This window comes from Pagrus major, chromosome 6, assembly GCF_040436345.1.
Source record: "Pagrus major chromosome 6, Pma_NU_1.0".
Lineage (NCBI taxonomy): Eukaryota > Metazoa > Chordata > Actinopteri > Spariformes > Sparidae > Pagrus > Pagrus major.
Genome location: NC_133220.1, coordinates 23,266,532 through 23,284,663, shown reverse-complemented (window position 1 = coordinate 23,284,663; position 18,132 = coordinate 23,266,532). Strand labels below are relative to the sequence as shown.

Sequence of the window (18,132 nt, the reverse complement as noted above, 5' to 3'; positions counted from 1 at the left end):
CGATGAGGTCTGAGAGGATTACTGTATGTCACTCCCTCTGAGTACACTCCACACACACAGAGTGCCAACATGACCGCAGGAAAAAACTCCTGTCCCCAAAGGCATCAGCTGAGCTACTGTCAGAAACATCAAAATAAAAAAATAAAAGAATTACAAAAACACAGAGAGACTGAGAGGGAGAGGTTTATTAAGTGCTGTGGTTTTCTATTAAACTCCAGTGGAGGCGGGGGAGAAAAGGGGAAGAGGAGTTCACATTATCTAAGAGAATTCCAATTAACACTCTCCCCCTCAGTAATTAGCTACTAAAATAGCTAGCGAACAAACCCAAAATCCCAACCCTGACGCCACCGCGCTGCCTAATTAATTCTCGAATCAGGAGCATCCGATGCAGAGAGGAACCTGATAGTATAGATGACAGACAGACCGGTCAGAACACACCACGAGGAAGACTACTGTTAAAGTGTGAATTAAAAAGAGGAAAAGAAAACGTCAGCCTGCTTTTCGCTCCTCATCCGTTCTGCTTTACTTTTCTTCTGGACTTTTAAGAGAAAAAAATAGCCCAGCAGACGAACAGAAATAGAGTCGAGCTAATTAATAGATACGTTTAGTCAGAGACAAACGCAAATACCATTACCTCCATGAGGAATAAAAGTTAGATGAAATAAGAGATATCTTAGCAATCCAGGGCGAACAAAATGAAGGGAACGAGGAAGGAAAGCTGAAGCGAGCTACACAGCCAGAAAAGCAGATATCTTTCAGCCGTCTGTCGCTCATTTGCTCCTTCACTGGTCAGTTCTTCCACTGTTTAATGCAAACAGATGAGGCCTTTTTCTCGCTCTTTTTTTCCAAACCCTTTCTTTTTTAACGGTGGCTTCTTGGCCTCTGCAGTAACGTCAGCACAGCGTCTATTAAAACAGCATGTGTCCCAGACTGCTACACACACGCGCGCGCGCAGAAACACACACGTACACTCTGCACTTTTTTTTGGTGAACTTTTAACCTCTTTCTATGAAGTGACATCTGCAGCATGGGGGTTAAGGTGTCCCTAAAGTTGATATATGTTGATAAAGCATACACAATCAGAGGTTGGTATCAGTGCACGCTGTTTTAGGGTTCATTTATCTGTGGTTCCTATCAGTGACTGGCGCTGATGGATAATAAAACTAAGATAAACTCAATCAGCCAACAACCCACCTGGACACAAGGTGGGCTGTAAGATCCCGCTCTAATAAAACCAGCCTTATTCATCTGCTCCTCAATATGCACATGGCAGCCTGTTTCAATTAGACCTCTAACACACACACACATGCTCACACACCGCTTATGGAATATACAGTAGCTCCAGCATTAGCTTTTAATATATTGAGATACCCATCAGGTAGATTTAACACTGATTTCTGCAGCCCGCTCACACACAAACACATGTAAACGCAGTCGCACACACACACGCACACACACACACTGTCGACACTGTGGCACATTATAAAAAAAAAACACATGCTGTCACACGCTGATCTGTATCTGGACAAGTCAAACTGTGATAAAGTCACTCTTCAACTACAGCAATCGATGGAAGTAATTTATTTACCTCACCAGGCAATTTCTGCTCTGTCTTCAGAGAGAGAGGGAGAGAGAGAGAGAGAGAGAGAGAGAGAGAGAGAGAGAGAGAGAGAGAGAGAGAGAGAGAGAGACAGAGGGAGATTTGGCAAGCCTGTGTGAGTGGTGTGTAAATTAATCTAGCAGCAGTGAGATCCAGAGCCATGTATAAGTCCATAAAACAAGAGGAGGTTAAAGCAGCTCACATCATACATACACACATCAGGCAAAGGTCCAACACCAAAACCACTTCTTCCACAGAGAGAAGAGACATGAAACGTCATCTAGCTTCCATTAATGTGATGTGCTATCCCTGGATGCCACTAAAACGAGAGGGGGAGAAAAAAAAAGAACAGTTAAGAGTTCTTTTTCTCTTCCTTTTTCTTTCTTTCGTGCTTTCTCTCCATTCAAAGGCAGCACGCACCACAGCGAGAGAGAGGGAGAGAGGGAGGGAGAGAGAGAGAGAGAGAGAGAGGGAGAGAGAGAGAGAGAGAGAGAGAGAGGCCTGTCCACGGTCCTTAACTTTAACTCAATGAAATAAAAGGCACTTAACTAAGCCTCAATGATCGATACAAACACTGCTGCTGGCTGGCGCTCGCACTTACACACACACATGCAGACACACACATACAGACACACACTTATCCCACCTCCTCAGATGCTCATGCATATGCATGTCCATTGTGATTTATGCATCCTGGCGGGGGTGTGAGCCTATCTGAGAGCAAGGCCAACACACAGGTCAGCTCATTTGTAAATCAGTTGCCTATTTATGGATATGTGTATGTGCGAGTGTTTGTGAGTGTGTGTGCGTGCGTGTCAGTGGATGTTTGTGGCTATAAATCTGTGTGTATGTGCGTATGGATAGAGGTCAGTGTTTGAAACAGGCACATAATCACTGTAGCGCCTTCATTCATTATATTTATTGAATTCGTTCCAGCTTCTGCTCTTGGTGTGTGTAAATCACACAAGTTCTACACTATAGATTGCTGCGCGTTTTGTGTGTGTGTTCCAAGTCATGTCCGCTGAGTGCTGACTGCTTCTGCCAACCGGCGCTCTGACCCTGCCCTTTGCAGCAGGAAATCGCTCAACTTTCTGACCTCTCTTATTATTCCCAAGGAAGGTTTGGGAAAAGCCTTTAGAAAAGCACCTTCCCATCAGAGCGGCTGTCAACTAATGGGGTCCCCACGGTCTCTTCTGTCCTTTGCACTGGATTATGGGTAAAAATAAGACAAGATTTACAACCCGAAAGAGGTGTTAGGGGTTAAACGTGCGTTAATTTGTGGCATAATCTGAGGAATCTTTGCACACAAATTGAAGAAAACAGTGTGCGCTTTCCTTTGTGGAAATTCAGTGGTTGCTCCACCCTCCTCCCACCTCCTCTGAACAACAGATTTGGGCTAATAGGGCAGCTGCTTGCGCCCCCCCTCTAAAACCCCGCTATGCTGCTCCCCCTGCAACCCTTCCCAAAAAAAAAAAAAAAAAAGCCCAGGAGGAAGCCTGTTGTTTTCAACTTGTTTTTGACACGGCTGTGAATGGAAAAGTTCCAACTGGATCGCTCATCCCAGGTTTGCGTTTCATTTGTCCGCTATTTTTCTTGTGCGTTGCTTCGGATATATTCCAAGATCAATTAAAAAGCAATAAAAGGAATAAAACGCAGTGAGGCCGCCTGTTTATCCATCTATCTCGGTGTCTGTTTCCCCTTTTCTGTTTTGCTACGTTGTCAACACAGGCAACAGTATCCCAGAAATAAACCCAGCATTAGGTCGGCCAGCAACCATGGTTTGTAACGTCACCACTCAAACACAGTTTATTTCCTCCACGAAAGACTAGAGCAAGTGCCTAGGTATACAAAGAAGGAAATATGACAATATTGCAAGCTATTGCAACACAAAAAAATAACACCGGGAGACACACTATCAAGATTAAAAAAAACAACCCTCAAACACACAATCAATCCCTTGTGGCGCTAGTAAGTGAGCTCATAGAGATGTTTCAATGGATTGAATACTGCGACCTGTTCATGTGTTTGTTTGTGTGTGTGTTTGTGTGCCCGTGTGCGTAACTGGAGCCAAACTGTAAACCATATGCCACTCTCCCTCTGGTGCCAGCCGTCGCACCCCCCCCAACCCAGACACACACACACACACACACACACACACACAAACACACATACGCTCACACACAGACACATGCACAGAGGCTTCCCTGTATAAAAAAAAAAGGCCCCTCCACTTCATTAGGAAAGTAAACACAAGTGCTGTCTGAAGTGGCTAATTAGAGACTAATTACTCCCTGCTCGTTACTAATGCAAATTAGATTACGCTGCTTAACTTCCTCGTGTCCACAACGCTGCTGTTAATTGAGGCCTTTTGAAATTAAATTACCCGCTAATTAGCATATCAAAACCATTAATTCTGAGCAAGGAGGAGGGGGAAAAAAAACAACAACAAATGCCAAGTTTTGCTAATGCGTTTTGCTAATTGAATATGTACGCTCAATACAGGGGGTTTGTGCCAGGAATACCTATTGAGCTGATCAGCGTGTGCGTGAATATGTGTGTGTGTGTGTGTGTGTGTGGGAGTGAAAAGCAGCCAGACAGAAACACCATGCATCATAAGAGCAGCATATAATTAAAGGAACCATTCCATCTCTCCAAACGCTTTGTCAATATTTCCCTCTGAACGCGCGACTCCACTGATGTTCGGCGTGCGGGGAGCGAGGGATACGGCGGAGAGACAGCGAGAGGAGAGGAGTGTGTGAGAAGGGGATGGATATTCATCTCATGAGAGGCAAAAGAGCCACTGTATGTGAGCGTGGAGTGTGTGGTTTAGCGGTGGTATGCGAGCGGGGTTAGCGTTTGTCCACTCTGTAAGCTGTCTTTGAAGTAAGGAACTGCTGCTCTCCTAAAGCCCCGAACCCCCTGCCAGCTCTTTCTCTGCATCCCCCTCCTCCCCTTCCCTCCCTCTCTCTCTCTCTCTTCAGCTGGCCCCTCTTCACCTCCGCTACAATACCTGTCCAATTAGGGAAACACACACACACACACACACACACACATCCACACGTCCACATACATACACATTTTATAGCCACTAGCAGGTGAACAGAATCTTTTCCTTCAATCGAAGCTGAATCTGTTTTTTCTCTCTCTCTTCTGACTGAATAGATGATTCGAAACTTTTTGCAGATTAGAAATGGCGAGCATATTCATGGCCGGGCCTATACCTGCTTATGAATATGAGAGGAGACACACAGAGAAGCCAGGAGCTATTAGCTACTTTAATCTGCTGACGAAATAAAAGAATCAGACATCTAAAAGATCCATCTCAGCTTTGCATGTAAAACCAGCCAGAAAAAAAAATAATGTCATTCTGAACAACTCCCCTTTTCCTTTTCCTAAATATCTATCCAATCAGGGTGCGTGAAAAGCCCCATTCAGGTTGGCCCTTATAAAAGTTTCATCTTATTACACTTTCCAACTTCTCATTTCATTATCCCTGTAATGGCAGATGAAAAAACGAATGGTAAAATTGAGAGGTAGCCATACAAAAAAATTAAATAACCATGATAATTAGATGTAAAGATATTATAATTCCTTTAACAGGATGCATAGAAACTGCTGCTCGACAATATTTGCCCTAATTGCTAGAATTATCATATTAACCAGTTACCATTTGAGTAAGTTGATTAAAAAATTGATTATTCGTCTATTTCTTTTAGGAGTTTCTTAATCAAAATCTTACATCCTTGAAAAATTAATTTGAAGCCGTTTCTTATCAGTTAATTAAATCGGGTTGGAAGTCATTTTTTTCTGTGCAGCATGATTAGAACGGTTCTGTTCTCTTCTGTTCAGACACCATGACGTTAGAGGGGGAACTTTTCACTGTCTCATCAAACATTCACAACCACAAGAATAGGACTTCTTTGAAGGGCCCGCCGTCTCTTTTTTTTTTTCTTCCTTCCAAACCTCTGCCTTTCTGATAAATTGTGCTATACCCAATAGATCTTTCTTTCTCGTTAACACATTCTCATTAACGGACAGAGAAAGCGAAAGGAGAGGGGAGGGGAAGAGAGAAGGAGAGCGGCGAAGGGGAGGCGGAGAGGAGTGGAGTGTGTGGTGGTGGTGGTGGTGGGTGAGGGCTAAAGGGGGAGAAACAGGAGGTGGGAAAAACAGGGCATAAAAACAGAACCAATAGCGGAGATAAAGTCAAAGAAAGAAATGAATACACAGAAATTTTACTGCACAAAAAAGAAAATTGAATAATATAAAGACGACACAGGCGCACACACACACACAAACGTTGCCTGGGTGACAGCCTTGGGGTGGCCTGAGTTGAGACTAAACAAGTAAAGCCGGGAGCTAAACAAGACCTGCTGTTACTACAGAAACTAAACGTCTATCCGACCCAAAAACACTTTTCTCTGTCAGGCTTTTATTTTGTAAAGATAAACACGAAAATAGAATGTGGTGAGAATTGATTTCCCCGATATATATAATAGATTTTGCTTCGCTCTGTATCAATTCAAATTTTCGGCTTTAAAGACTACACATCAGAGGGTGACTTCACCTCAGAAAACTAGTTTTCTATTTCTGGAAGAAGACTAATTATAAAGGCTCTGCCCCTGGGAAAGAAAAGCCCCTCTTGAAGGAGAGAGGGAGGCAGAGAGTCCATTCAGTACTGCCATTGCTGGAATATAAGTTTGTCTCTCTATACTTCAGCGAGCAGCAGAGCAGAACCGAACAGATACAGTGCGCTCCGCTCATCTGTCCATCCCCGACTCCTCAGGGAGGTATAGGAGGATTGGAGAGGGAGGAGGGGAGGAAGGGGGTTCAAAAGGAGAATTAAAAGGAGAATCAGTGAGGATACGGAGCGGTGTGGTGAGTCTCTCTGATTGGATAATGAATTGAATGATTATTAGAGCCCGGCTAGTAAAGTTACGCAGACATCTCAGCTCTTCATCAGCCAATCAACACGCTTCCTCATCAACCAATCAGACCCCCAACTCGCTGGAGGTGTTGGGGGCTTTTCTGTTTGCTGTTCTCTCTCCAGATTTCTCCCTCTCGCTTCCTCTTACGACACGTCAGGTCTGTCTTTGGCACAGCTGCCCTCATCTTTCTCCATGGGAGACGGCGAATTCTCAAAGCCACAATTACCGCACAGAACTATCAATTTCCCCTTCTATTAACCCTGTGGGAAGAGAGGGGACGAGGGAGAGCGTAGAAGGGGATGAGAGATTCAAATTTGGGATGAAGAGAGGCCACCTCAGTCCGCTCCCCCCGCTCACATCCTCCCCCCCAGGGTGCAGTCATGTGTTTGGGCTGAGGGGGCGAGAGAATTACACCTCCTTGCAATGAACTTGACCCCGCCACTGGAGGTCAAACAAGTTACTATACAGCACGGGCCCCCTCTATCCTCATTACCAGCAAATAGGCCCGGCCGCTGTTCCACTAATGCAGACTGTATGTTAATAACTGGCAGCGCTCGAACCACAGCGCGGGGAGAGATAGACGGAGAGGCAAGTAGGAGGATGGAGGGAAAGAGAGGAGAGCGAAAAAGGGCGGAGAAGAGAGAGAGAAAGGGGGAGGGATAAGGAGGGGGCGTGAGCCAAGAGTTGTGTTTCTTAGATCAGCGACTGAGGGCCCGCGCCGCCACAACGGACGACTGTGACGGCATGCTCTGCTCTCTGCTCCCCTCTCGTCCTCTTCTTTGCTCTCTCACTTCCCTTCCCTTCCCACCTCCTCCTCCTCCCCCTACCCTCCACCCACTCGCCGAGCAAACCCCCCGGGGGAGACGCTCAAACCCAAACCCAGCCTTCAGCAAAGTTTCGCAGGCAAACTTTTTTCACAAAGCCCCCAGAAGCCGAACGCCTGCCTGACACCACGAAGCATGCCAGGGTTTCACTGCCACTCACCCTCCCTCCTGTCCTCTTTTTTTGTACTTTAGTCCTTCGTTCCTACCTCGGTCCCCTCCCTCATTTATGCCAGCAACTTTTCCGAGGCTAATGCACTGTTCCTGACTGACCTTTAGACAATGGAAACCTGCAGCAGCAGAAGTTGCCGATTAGGGCTACAGGTTGCACACGGCAGTGCTGACCTTCACTGGGCAAATGGGCATTGTGGTGTCTCCTAATCCAACAACCAATGGAAGCTTTTAAACCTGATATTAAATGCCCTCAGTCCTTGAAGAAAACATTCCTGTTTTCTCCGTTACTCGCCAATGGTTAACACTTAAAAAAGAAAGTGAAGAAAGTGTCATGTTGGAAATAAAGAGGAAAAAACACCAAGTCAAAAGCTGTTAAACAGTATTATTTTGTTTCCTGTCATTTGTTGTTTTTGTCAGAGAATCGCAGCTAGTCTAAGTCTGTTTTTTCCACCGTGAGGCACAATCTTTTTTGTCCAGGGACAAGTAGAAGTGCTGACAAAACACTGCATTCACATGTCACCACAATCACGAAACAGCCTGAACAAAAAATTATCAACAGAATGCTACACATTTTTCTGACACTGAATATAATAATTTGAGTAAAAGCACACATCAAGTTCGCGGCTCAGAATCAGTGAGAAAGTGCGAGTGTGCCACAGTAATTGCTTCCTGCGACTCTTACATGAAATTTGCGAGCAAAATATTTTTACTTGACAAATAGATTTAAGGAGAATGAAAAAAAGGTAAAAAAAAAAAAAAAAAAAGATAATTTGCAATTTCTCTTTTTTTAAATATTTCACTGATGTTTTTGAATTTGTGAATACGATGTTAAAAATTAAAAATAAAAATGAATGATACAAAAAGGCCCATTTTTAGTCATTTTAACACCAAAGCAGACACTCGGAGTTTGTTAAGAGGGCTATTGATTGACCTTGCATCGAGTCTTCTCATCCCAGTCATCTAGAATAAATAATTCCTATTGAAATGGGCCATGAGGAGAGGTAGCAAATGTCGGAGGTAAACTGTGATGACAGCTTGGATGTAATGAAGAGGCTGAGGGAACACAGAGCCGTGATAATTAGAGACAACAGGCATGACAAGGAGAGGAGGAGAGAGGGAGAGAGGGAGAGAGGGAGAGCACGGACGGGGGTGGGGGAGAGGAAAGAGTAGAACGACGTGAAAAAAGTGCAAGAGAATAAGAGGCGAGGAGGAGAAAAAAGAGACAGACAGCGAGAGCTGAGTCCTTCACAGTGAGTGACTATCGGAGCTCCGACAGGGAAAAGAACACTTTCCGACCAGAAATGAACGCAGCCCTGGCAACTGCAGGCACACATGCTGTGTGTGTGTGTGTGAGTGTGTCCAGTCTTATGAGTGGCACTCAGACATCTTACCTTATAATTGAAAAATACAAATAAAAAAGGGTAAAAAAAAAAAAAAAAAAAAGGACAGATAAAATTGTCTTTTTTAGTTTACGTATGTCTCATTGTAAGGAGGGAAAATGTTTTAACATTGTGTCGTGCCTTTGTAGATACAGTGGAGCAGTGAGCATGTGACAGCAGTATATTTAAATGATGTTTTTTTCTCTTTTAATCCAAGAAAAAATGTTTTAATTAATTGTTAAAAGCGAAAAATAACAGCATTTCTTTCTCGTTTTTGCTAATTTAAAAACTTGAATTGGTCTATTGAAGTTGAAAAAGGGAAACTATGGCACATGCGGGAAAAAAAACAATCACAAAACTTTTCTCTAATTAAAATGAAATCTGATAACTGTAAATATATTTGAACAGTATCATATACAGACGGTTAAAGAGTCATTTGAAAATTACCTCGGCTTGAACAGTGAGCCAAGAATCAAAGACTCCTCTCTTGTGACTTTTCCTACTTTTAAACTGCTCTTTCCTTCTTGTTTTTCACCCCCTGACCAACATTCTGCCGGCAAACAGCTAACGCTTCTTCAAAGGCCAACAGCCCACAATGCAAACACAGACACACACACACACACACATATACACACACTCTGGCTTCTCTCTCCTCAGGAACATGAGAGCTGGCTCTGATTCACAGGCTGGTAAAGCTGTGGTGGACAGCAATCTTGATCTGGCAGGATTAGGCTACTTTTATTTCCCCGAGAGCCACGGGGAGGAGGGGAGGAGGAGAAGAGGAGGGAGGTGTGTGTGCATGTGGAGAGAGAGAGAGAGAGGGTGGAGGGGGGGTAAAATCCTTCTACAAATGTCAGACAACGACCGGTGACCAGGGGCTGCAGATACACACACACACGCCAGCTCACACACTCATAAACACCCCTGAAAAAAGCCCAAAGTGCCACCCAGAAAAGAGACTCATCACTCTCCGTCTCATCAGCCTGAGGAAGAAGAAGGAGGGATGTGGGGGCAAGAAGGGGAGCGAAGGAGAAGGAGAAGGAGGCGGAGGGAGTAAAAGAGGGAGGGAAAAAAGAGGGGGGGATTACACAATTATTCAGATAACAGCTGGGTATAATCTAGTGGCAGATGTCTCTCGGTCAACAATGCCCACCACACACAGACGTGCATGTGTATGCGCATACACACCAACAGAGATTCAAAACCCAGCGAGCAACCACAGAGGAGGAAAAAAAAACAAAAAAAAAACAACGGCCGTGGATGAACCAGCACTCAACTCCAGCTCTCTGTCACTCTGTCTGGGAAAGTTTCTTCTCTCTGAAGCAGATGAGACAATCTATAAAAATAATGACAAAGACACTGTTTTCTCCTCAACTGTGAAATGTCAAAAAAAAAATACACACACAGACACAAGTTGGGAAAGTGACGACCTGTTTGCTTTTCTTCTCCTCCGACAGCCGTCTAAAAAACAAAACCTAAAACCGGAGGAATTCTGTCCGAGGAGGAGAGAGGTGGAGGGTCACCGGGTGATTGACAGTTAATTGCACACACGCACACATACGCAATACGTGTACACACATGCAGAGCAGCATCACACTCTCATCTGTGAGCGATCTCCAAGACTCCCGATAGCGGCTGTAGCAGTCACCATCCTCCCCTCCCTCCTCCTGCCTCCCGCTCCCCTCCCCTCTCTGAAAGGGCACTATAGAAGCCATAGGGTCTGCACCCCACTGGGCAGAGCCTGTACAGTCTCTTCACCTTGAGAGACAGCAGAAGAAGAAGAACTTGACAGACAGGCTTTGAATCAGAGAAAATCATATTCATCTCAAAATGATCTCTGAATATTTCTTTCAGAAGTTTTGGAGAAAACTAAATCTCAAGCTCTTTTCTGTTCCAACGAATCTTTAATGTGAGGTTGCGCGCAGACGGAAGGCCGGAGCGAGAGGCGAGAGAGCGAGCTCTGTCAATCCGTCAACCCAGGCAGCCTATTGTGATTTGGTTTAACACTGGTTAACAGCTCGTCCTGTCAGGGGATGGATCATCCCACGGCGCCTCACATGCTAATAGCTTAAGTAGGCATCCCATGTCCCCCGGAACTAATACCATAAATACTAATACCATAAAAGAGCAGTGCGCGCCGACGCTCCAGCCTCACTTTCGCCTGCGTTAGCCAACATCCCCGATACTTTACGGATTAGAAAACATAATGAGATGCATTTAAATGGTTATTACCTCCGCGGTCCAGGACGGCGAGAAACGGGGACGAGGGGAAGTACTGCATGGCTAATTTCCTATCATCATATGTTAATGTTAAAGTCATCCTGGTTGGAGCAGTTCAAATATTCTGATGCATATTTAAAAAAAAAAGAAGCTAAAATAAATCAGATTAATGTGAGATCTGATAAGAGACACATCAGGAATCAACTAAAATGGAACTGATGAGCAGAGAAATCTAAATTTGTGGTATTTTCATCAGGAACTCGTAGAAGAAGAAGATGTAAAACTGATTTGAGTTCAGTCAGGTTGTAGTTGAGTTTATGGAGCTGGTGGTGAATCCCCCGAGCGCTCCTGCTTCACCTCTTCTGGGAATCTCAGCACTTTATCGGAGCGTTCATTCGTACGCAAGGCACATTTTACCGCCGCAGCGCCACGGACAAACGAGCACTCGAGAGCTGTGTAACGCTCCTTTACAGTCAGATGGTTTATGAAATGTGTGTGTGTGCGTGTATCCATAACACTCTGTGTCTCGCGCTCCACAGCTGTCACCTACCCTTCACAGCCATCCTTTTCACTACACATTAAAGCAGTGCTGCAGAAAGTTTAGTCACATTGTTGTTCTGAGCGAGGCTTTCCACTGATCTGCTCCCTCGGTTCCCCCCGCGCTCGATTGACGGCTGCCCTGTCAGTTTGTCGCGGCGCTTTAGAAAACACCAACGGCTCTCTGATGAAGTGCTTACAAAAGGTCATAGGGTGGAGGAGGTGGTGGGGAGGGGAGCCGACTACTGAGAGAGAGAGGGGAGGCAGGGGAAAAAGGAAAAGGGAGACGGGACGGAGTGAAGGAAAATCCATAACACAAATACAGCTGTCAGAAGGAGTGCGGAGTTAGCGGGGGACACAACGACCGATGAGGGCTTTTTCATGAGGATGCCCCGCTTGAACACAACGGGCGTTCTCTCTGCTTCTGCTGACCATCTCCTTGTGTGCTCCACCTGGCTGCTGTGCCACTGACCTAATGATCCCTCGGTCTGTGAAATCAAACCCTGCGAGCTCCGACTCTGACTTCACGCTCTCAGACTGCGCGGCCCTCTCCCTTCAGCTGCAGCCATGGCCTCAGGTGCCAAGCGCACTCTGGAGAGGCTGATCTAATGCTTCCTCAGCTATAATGACCCATGCCTAAAACCACTCGCTTCTACCATTCTTTCACTCATATGTTATATCTCTCTCTCTGCGGCCCTTCTCTTGCTTCCCTTTCCCCTCCCTGCCCATAGGAAACAGTCTTTTCCGCTCTGAGCTGTTGGGTCACTCCTTCCAACATCCATCAGCTGTTAATGGGCCGGTGCTCTGTGGAGCTGGAGGAACATCTCCCCACACACACACACATATAGGAAAGCTCATCTGAAACGCATGGACATGTTAATGACCACAGGCTAAACCACTGTGTCAGGCAAAATTATTAGCTTATCAATCAGAGGGAGAGGACTGGGTAAATTTCACAGAATTGAGCTGGGACTGCGAGCGCGGTTGATGTCACATATTCGATGACAGCTCTTTTAAAAAAGACACAAAAGGCAAAAGAAAGGGCAATAAAAGACAACAACTGCCCGATCATTCTCTCTCACAGGTGGTCAGCTTCCCAAAGAGCGCTCAAGGCATCTTCCCGCTTTCCTTCTCTGCAACTTTCCTGTACGACCCCGCCTTCTGACCCATCATAAAAACACATCTCATGTTTGAAAAATGTGCAGGATTTATTATGTGCACACACACGCAGACAGACAGACAGACACACACACACACACGCACACACACACACACACACCAGTATCCAGCCCTCAACCTCTCCTAAATAACAGGTTCAATTAGAACCACATGTATAATCAGGCCTCGGTCTAAAGCAATGTGGCGGCAGTTTCACTGTGCAGTCAATCACTTCAATACTCAAGCAGAGCAGTCCCCCAATCGCTGGCTGCCCATGAAGAAACACCTTCATTTAATCCATTAATTTGTCAATTATATTTCATTAACATATTTTTAAAGAGGTAACAAGCAGGTAATTGCTCTTATAATGGTATTTATTGACTACATATGAAGATTTTCATTTTCCATCCTTTTTGTTTCAGTAAAAATGAGCAATTTTAATCCATAAAAATCAATGATTCACTACATTAAAATACGTTTCATTTTAGCTCATAATTACACACTTGTTACAACCTGTAGAATATCTTATCCTGCAGTGTTTCAACATTTAAAAGCCCCAAACATATTATGCGCACACATCTTGCACTAACGGCAGCTTCAGGACCGACACTTGAAATCATTCCATTTCAAAAAACCTGCACAGGAACATTTTTTGCTTTTCTCAAACCCCCATCTAAAGGATATTGAAAATTTAACCATTTCAGCTTTTTAAGCAGGTAATGCACTGAGAGTATCTATCACGGGTCAAACCCTACATGTATAGCAGAGTCGTATACGGGTGCTCTTCAACATCACTTTGGAGCCAAAAGCCCACTCAGACTTGTGGGTTTGGGATAGCAGGAGGGCTTTAATGAAGAGAGCGCCAGAGATGGAGAGACGGACAGGCGAGCCATCAACGCTACCGACGCACAGGACATTTAAAACTTCAAACACTGTCCATTTTCACTCGAGCAGGACAGGTGAATTGAGAAAAAAGCACTCCTGTACGCACACACTCCCGCACTCAGATATATACACCCCTTCCACACATACATTCACACACGCTCATGCTGGAGGTAAGGACTCTCTGAGTGAGTTTATGGACTAACACAATCATATTGGTGGCTTTTAATCCTGCTGAAGGGGTTTTAAAGCGCATGAGATTCATAGCCATTATTGCCTGTCTCTAGACGGTCTCACACAGGGCTTGAGTCACACACAGTCACTATGCACAGGGCCGAGCTGAAAATCATCGTTTAAGTAATGTGTCAGTAAGCATAACAGAAAAACAATCGTCTGCTGGAGAACAGAGTCTGAAAAGTGATAAAAATCAGCAGTGCACGAGCGTCTCTTGCAAACAATGAAACAAAACAGGACATGGAAAAGACACAGCTGTCGAGAGAGGAGAGGGGGGGAAAAAAGCAAAGAAGGAAAAGTGTTGAAGCAAGATGAAAAAAGGTGGCAACGCTGAGGCAAACACACAGACACGGACGCACAATAGCCGACAGAGAGCGGAGAGAGTCAATCTGTCTCTGACACCTCTGGCTTCCTGCGCACGTACTCTCTCTTTTTAACCCAAATAACTACTTCTGCCTCTCAAATACTCTTTTGTTCATTGTCTCCCATTATAATTGCATGAAAAGCCTGTCACTGATGTGATAGCCTATCAACGAGCGAAGCACCACACAGAAATGATAAGTTTACAGTGAGTTTATGTTGTTAGAAAATGCTGAAATGGAAGTAAGAAATTAAAAAGAGCATTTCCTCCATCGCTGAGCTCCATCACGGGATTCTTTAGGAGGTTTGCGTGTGGTTATCAGTGAAGTGATTTTAAATTCAAATTTACAAATAACTAAATTGTACAGTGATCTCTGATTTGTTGGAAATCATACCCACAACTTCTTAAATGATTCTTTTAGCTGAGACATCTCAGCTGCGGCATCGAAGAGAGATGGAAGAACATGCAGCAAAAAGAGACATCATTTCAAAATAAAAGAAAACCAAGACTGTCTGAATTATTTTCTCCATATTTCTGGGAAATAATTCCAGCAGATTTATCATGTTACACAAGCCGAAAGAAAATAATTTTATGAGATGCATTCACAGTTGCTTGCAGCACATAATTCTGTCAATTATTTTCACTACTAAAATGCTTCATGTATTGCAAATAAAATACATGCAGTTTCTAAGAGCCTTGGATAAAATTTCAAAATTAGCCATGTAAAAATTCTGATTTAATTTTGACATGAAGACACAACATGAAGCTGTGAGAACCTTAAAAACACTATTTTTTTATGAAGCTTAATGTTAATCAAATTCATGCAGGGGAAATAAAGTTTTTCTTTTTTTGTTTTAATTCTGCATATACTTTACAGCAGGGGCTCGGAGCCACCACCACCACCACCACCACCACAAAATACCTGCTTTCCTGTCTGACACCAGAAACGTGACAAGGTCATAAAACGTGATGAAGAGCTTTTTCATTCCCGCTGGATCTTCTATTAAAGTGCAATTAAAAGTGTGTCATCGCGTCGCGGAAATGCCACCACAGAGGACAGGAGGGGTGGTAGGAGGAAGGAGGAGGGGGGGTGGTGGAGAAGAAGAAGAGGAGGAGGAGGAGGAGGAGGAGAGGGGGGGGGACACAACAGGAGAGAGAGGGACACAGTAAATAAAATTAATTATGCCAAATGCCCCGGCGCCCATCAATCACGGGGCAATAATGTCCGTGTCAGGGTGCTGCACCCACACGGCCTGTATGCTTTTCTCTCAGTGACAGACAACTAACAGCAATTAATTGTCATTTCATCTCTCCCTCTTTTTTGTTGTCCGCAGCTTTTCCATCATGCGGGACCTGAGTCCATGTGACATGCGGGGATGTTGAGGATGATGTCTTATGTGTGAGGACTTTTATTTTAGTGGACAAAAAAAAAACACACATAAAAATACAGAAGAAGAGACCAACTTAAATGTCCACGTGAGATTCGAATTGTTGCGCAAATTAAAATGCAACTTTTAACCTGCTTGTTTCATTGTTATATGTTATTTTAAAAAATTATAGTGCCGGTGTTAAGTTATTTTCTTTTTCTCTGGGAGAAAATATAATTTTCTTTTGTGGTGCAGGCCTACTTTCAGGCGGTTTGTGAGTGCAAAGAGAAAAGGAAAAAACATGGGTCATGCAAAGGACTTCAACCCCCTCAATTTCTAAATTTATAATATCGTCAGAGTCAGCTCTAAATATGTGGCAATGTTCTTATATTTTATCACCGAAAGTGTTTCGTGTTCATTTTTCTTCATTGCAGAATGAATGGTGGCTGTCTTATACAAACAGGCTGGTTGTGACGCACTCATCAGCCACAACACGTGTGTTTTAATTTTGCCCGTTAAAAGCAGAAATTAAACTTTTACCGCGCGTGAACAACTTCGCTCCGCGTCCTGCTGTTCACACACATCTGTACATTGTCATTTATTCAGTCGGCTCGGATCACACATAGGCTCAGGAAATTCACATCACAACTCGCTGAGGTCACACAACGCGGTTCCAATTTCAAAAGTCAAAATGGTTTGAAAAGAAAGTATTGTCCCCTGACCTATTGACTGTGTCCACAAGAAAGCATTTTCTCCCTCTTTTAAGACAAGGGCTCCATTATCTGCAGTGAGAGGTGGCCTATAATCCCTCCGTTTTTATCATTTCAAACGCTGTTATTTAATTATCAATAAAGGCGAAATTAGACAGTAAAAAATGTGAAGACACTTGAGAGGTACACAGGTAAAGCGATGACAAAGCATGCAGACTTTCTGGGAGTGTGTGTGTGTAAAATTATCACCACATAACCGACGTCGGTGTTTATTATCAAATCCCTTAACAAGGGTTATTAACGGGGAGGCAAAGTTTAGTTTGTTACCTCGGTTCAAATCCCGACGTCTTAGTTAGTCCTGATAAAAAAAAAAACTTTCTGTTGTCTCATGAGCGAAGACTTCAGACAATAAGCACCAGTCCACGAAACTTTTTATAAATTCGAACAATTCAAATAAATCCCATTTAAATAAAATAAAAAAATGTCGCTTGGAAATAAACTACATTTCGCCCGTGTGTGTGTTAACACGTGTGGAAGTGGCGAAGCGCTCGATAGAAACTTATCCCGCCGTCGGTTCTCTCTCGATGCGAGAAAACTGAATAGATGAAAACATGAAAGAGGATTTTTTAAAAAGGAAGAAAAAAAACTCGTAAGTTTAGCGATCAGCGACACAAAAAAAAAAAGTCAAAGTTAAAGTGAGACATGGACGGAGCGAAGTCTGGAAGAGGAAAACTCCGACACTCTCCAGCAGCCCGGTCTGTTATCAGGCTGGCTTTGGAGGACTTTCACAGACAAAATGTGCCATGAAAAGTTGCACTTGGACGTTTTTGGTGGACTAACGTGTGTGTGAGAGAGTTTCAATGGAAGCACAGAGCGAGGAAAGAGATGTATATATGTGTATAAAAAGAAGAAGGAGGTGTGGGGGTGGGGGGGAGAGAGGAAAGTGTAGATAATGCATCAACCTGTTCTCTTGTTTTCTGAAGAAGTCAACTTTCACGCCAGTGGTTGGACCATGTGGACAGCCCGCTTCTGCTCCTCGAGCCCCCGGCGCGTCCACTCTCTCGCGGCGACAAAGGGGGGACACAAACCGACGGGACGAAAAAAATAAAAAATAAAAAATAAAAAAAAAATGGAAAGAAACAAGAGAGAGGGAGAGAGGGAGAGACAGAGAAATCTAGGATCTAAGACCGCAGGACCATTACTTTAAACGACAAAGCGTGCTCGTTAGTCCTTTTTCCTTTTCCCCTTTTGTGTGCGTCCTCTCTCCTCGGAGTGGCCCCTCTGGAGTGAAGTCAGAACAATACTGCCGCTAAAACTCTGGCACTGTGTGCGCAAGTTGCCGCGGAGAAAGAGCGCAGCTTCTCTCGTCTTGTTTTGTCGCGTCTCTGCCTCCTCCGCTATCTCTTCAAGAGGCTTATTCAGGGCGACGAACCTCTCCACCGGTCCTCACTTTTTGGCATCCCGTCTGTTGCTTCGCTCGTTCGCTGGAAATCAGAGGGTTGAATCACCACCAGGGCTGTGTGTGTGTGTACACGAGTGTGGAGTGTGTGTTGCGGGGGGACAGTTGAGCTGCGCTACCGTAATGCCTCTAAAGCAGGTGCGCGTTTTTCATCGCTGCCCTATCCTCGCAGAGCCCTGGCGCACAATAGGAAAACAGCAGCCGGCGAGAGGTATCTCTCTCTCTCTCTCTCTCTCTCTCTCTCTCTCTCTCTCTCTCTCTCCCAGTGTGTGTGTGTGTGTGTGTGTGTGCGTGTGTGAGGGGAA

At 44.4% G+C, this 18,132-nt stretch overlaps 1 protein-coding gene across 2 annotated transcripts in view; it reads right to left on the bottom strand.

Annotated features, from left to right (window-relative positions):
* The window catches only part of foxp4 (forkhead box P4), a 92,075-nt gene extending 74,183 nt beyond the window's left edge, over nucleotides 1-17,892 (bottom strand). The window contains exon 1 of one of the 2 annotated variants that reach the window (XM_073468474.1): nucleotides 17,331-17,892. The gene's annotated coding sequence lies outside the window, so the exon portion shown is untranslated. The remainder of the gene's footprint in view (nucleotides 1-17,330) is intronic. The other variant, XM_073468472.1, reaches the window with a different exon arrangement.
* Between the last annotated feature and the right edge of the window lie 240 nt (nucleotides 17,893-18,132).